This window comes from Phycodurus eques, chromosome 7 (genome assembly GCF_024500275.1).
Source record: "Phycodurus eques isolate BA_2022a chromosome 7, UOR_Pequ_1.1, whole genome shotgun sequence".
Classification (NCBI taxonomy): domain Eukaryota; kingdom Metazoa; phylum Chordata; class Actinopteri; order Syngnathiformes; family Syngnathidae; genus Phycodurus; species Phycodurus eques.
The window spans coordinates 18928013-18932133 of NC_084531.1; the positions used below are offsets into that span (position 1 = coordinate 18928013).

At 43.7% G+C, this 4121-nt stretch overlaps 1 non-coding gene across 1 annotated transcript; it reads right to left on the reverse strand.

Annotated features, from left to right (window-relative positions):
- Positions 1-1226: 1226 nt before the first annotated feature.
- Positions 1227-1298, reverse strand: trnaa-cgc (transfer RNA alanine (anticodon CGC)). Its single transcript has one exon. It is a non-coding gene; the product is annotated as a tRNA-Ala (tRNA).
- Between the last annotated feature and the right edge of the window lie 2823 nt (positions 1299-4121).

The following is a 4121-nucleotide window of genomic DNA, read 5'->3' on the forward strand; positions in this document are numbered from 1 at the left end:
AGTGTGAGGAGATTCTTTGCCAGAATGTGAGCTGTGTGTGTGTTTTTAACTGTGGATTGCATTATTCTTTTCCCTGTTCTTTCTCATGTATGGTGGCGCTCAGTATCTCTGTACATGCTGTACGTCATAATTTCGTCAAGATATTCTTTATTGCCCTCACACAATCTTCTGTGTTACACAATCACCCTGCACCAACACGTGCGTCTCTTTTGGCGCTCGGCTGGAGACCGAGGCGCCTCCGACCTTGAACTAACTGGTCCAATTGGAGTCGCAGCATCCCTGCCGCTGCTTCGCTAAGCCACCCGCTCAGTGCTCTGGATCCAGTTGTTTCCAAATAATACAGAGTCAGAAGTAGCAGGGAACATTGGGATTCCCGGGAGGTGAGCGTTTGAAGGGTGCAGGCCAAAGAGCAGCAACACAAATGCTTCCATTTGTATGCAGAGCTTCAGTGCATTAGGATAAGAGACAGAGGTTATATGCTAATGGGAACCCCACACTGGCCTGATAGAAAACATAGAAGGTTACAGCACTGCAGGTTCTAATTGGCTCAGGGATGAGGCTCGCCTTTGGAATTGAGGGACTTGCATATGAGGGCAGACTTGGTCAAAAGGTGAACGCAACACAAACTTGTTTGAATAAATGAGAATCACCAGCAGACAGCAGAAGACATCATGTTTCTTCCACTGTATTACAGTAGCACGACAAACATTTAGTACAATTCACTTTAGTTTTTATTTCACTAATTCATAATTAATGATCGCTCTAGACCAGGGGTGGCCAGACCTTTGTGCTCAATGGCCATATTTAGATTTTTTTTAAATGGCCGGGTTATTAGTAGTGGAGGTAAAAAATATATATAATAATTCATTCTCATTTTTAAATTGTATTATTTATGAATAATTTTATTATAATTGGTATATGTATGTAACTGATATGTAATGAATGTTGTTGCACATATTTTACAAAGCAGCCAAGCATCCTTTGTCACAATGAGTTCCTTTTCCTGTTCTTTGGTTATCATCGTGTTTCCTCTTTGACATATGGTACCTTTCTGTGGTGGCAACAAGAAAAAAAAAAGACAAAGAAAAAGAAAAAAAAAACATGCCGATAATGTTTTACGTTCCTGAACTAAAATTTAACAATAATATTTTGCATACGACTTACTGTAGATAATGACACCAGAATTGGGATTTTGTAATTCCACAATGGGGAATTTCAGCATAACGTGGAGATGCTGGGGTTTGAACCCAGGACCTCATACATGCGAAGCATATGCTCTACCACTGAGCTACATCCCCACAATGAAAAGACAACGACAACTATCGAGAGTCCAACAATATTTGTTGTATTTAACTTTTACATAAATGCAATGTGATGATTAAAAAAACAAAACATGCCTCTTGCCTGAAAAAGACACCCAACATATCCCCACATGACTGAAGAGTACATTGCAATCAGATTGCATTGTGTTCAACTTTGAAAGTTTTAGCCAGCATTGCAAAACACCAGAGCAATGAAACTGCAGATGTACAAACATCCAAGTGTCCTCTTACTTCACAAGTTTAATTGTAGACATTGTTATACATTACATTATACATTGTCATAAAAGCTATGTATATACACACAGTGCATGTACATGCTACTCTAACGTAACTTTTTATACTTATATTATTATTCCTTAAAATAAACATTGTCTGATCAGTTTAGTGCATGGAAAAGGGGCTGAAATATAACATTGGCATTGATCAATCAAAGTACAAACACTGTAGATGCTTGGGTTCACCATAGCAACGACAGAGGACATTATATTTTATCTGAAATGTGTTTATTATTTATTTAGGTTTCGTTTTTGTAGGTTTCTATTGGAAAATTAACTAGCTGGAGCTGTAACAAACTGTTAACCAGTGGCGAAACAATTAGATTTAAAAAAAAATATATTTTTTAATTTACTGTACATTTATGGGCCATGTTAATTCAATAGTGTCATGCTTCAGCCATTAAGCCACCCCCTTCATTTTCCAACATACACACTGACCTCTACATTTAAAGTTATTGTGTTATCTCAACTCCTCTCTCAAATGCATCCGTCATCACGTGGGCCTTCATGCATTCTAACTTTCCCCGCTCGTTGACTTGCACTGATAGGAGACGGTCACATCCCACTCAAACGTATAAAGGGTCTCATAAATTGCCCCACCTCTACCCCTCTTGTAGGCATCCATAAAGCTGGCCAGCTACTGATAAATGCTGCTGTGCTTGTACAGGGAAGGCTTATCAGATTGTCAGTCACTCTGCCAGCCAGTCTTGTTGTTTGCTGTATTATACACAACATGTATTGTATTGTGATGTATTTCCAGCGGGACATATATCTCCTTTTTTGGGCATTTTAATTATCCGATTTCTAAAAAGTAGCATGATAACTTCTTCAATAAATAATTATCTATTGGTTCTATTCACTATATGAGAAAAGTGTCTGAATGTTTCTAGTCCCTCCAAAATGTTATTAAACTATCAAATGGCACAGGAACTTTACCCCTTAAACAAGACCTTGTTATTCAGTTCGTATTTTCAAGTGGTCCAGGAACCTTTGACCTGGGGTCTGCCGCGCTGAATATATTTCCAGAAACTAATTTGGTAAATGCGCAACCTACTTCTGAATTTGGCAAAATTAGCACTTCCTCTGGGTTCGGATGAATGGCGAACTCCCGCTCGATTGTTCCCTCTCTCATGAACAAGTTCCCAAGTGGACCCAAGATGCTTGAACTGCTCCACTTGGGTCAGGATCTGGAAAGGGCACGCCACACATTTCCGTCTGAGGGCCATGGCCCTAGATTTGGAGGGGCTGATTTTTATCCCAATGGCTTCACGCTCGGCCGTGAGCCGCTCCAGGGAGAGTTGAAGATCGCGGCCTGATGAAGCTAGCAGAACCACCTTATCTGCAAAAAGCAGAGACGTAATACTGAGGCCACCAAACCGGAATCAATGACATAACTGCGGTTAGCAATTCAGCCTTGGTGGAGTTTTTCCCTCACCGGAAACAAATTCAACTTCCTGGCAGTAATGCAACTATTGTTATAAATCACAATACAACATTATAAAGAGACCAACATTTGTGGCCTATTTATAAAATTTAACCGACTAGATATAGTCGGGCTCGCCTCCACACACAGCTTGGGCTCTGGTACCAGTCCTCTTGAGAGGGGTTGGACTCTCTCCTCTACTCTGGAGTTGCCCACAGCGAGCGGCGCCGAGTAGGTGTGGGTATTCTTATTGCCCCTCGGCTCGGCGCCTGTACATTGGGGTTCACCCTGGTGGATGAGAGTGTAACCTCTGTCCACATGCGTGGGGGATGGGCCCTGACCATTGTTTGTGGCTATGCACCAAAGGCACAAACCCACCCTTTTTGCAGTGCTTGGGGGGGGGTGCTGGAGAGCACTCCCGCTGGGGAGTTTATCGTTCTGCTCGGGGACGTTGGCAATGACAGTGAGACCTGGAAGGCCGTGATTGTAAGGAACGGCCTCCTCGATCGGTACCCAATCCAATCGGTGTTCTGCTATTAGACTTCGGTGTTCATCACGGATTGTCCATAACAACCACCATGTTCAAGCATATGAGTGTGCATACGTGCACTTGGCACCAGGACACCCGAGGCCGCAGTTCGATGATCAACTTTCTGGTCATGTCATTGGACTTGCGCCCGCATGTCTTGGACATTCGAATGAAAAGAGGCGGGCATCTTTCAACTGATCACCACCTGGTGGTGTGCTAATGCCGATGGTGGGGGAAGATGCCGGTCCAACCTGGGAGGCCCAAACATATTGTGAGGGTCTGCTGGGAACGTCTGCCAGAATTCCCTATCAGAAAAAGTTTCAACTCCCACCTCCGGCAGAAGTTCACCCACATCCTGAGGGACGCGGGGGACATTGAGGCCGAGTGGACCATGTTCCGCGCCTCCATTGCTGAGGCGGCCGACCGGAGCTGTGGCCATAAGGTGGCCATAAGGCCTGTCGTTGGGGTTCGGTGAGGTCATGGAGGAACGACTTCCAGACGACTTCCAGACGACTTCGAAGAAATTCAGGTCCACCATCCAGTGTCTCAGGAGGGGGAAGCAGTGCACCATC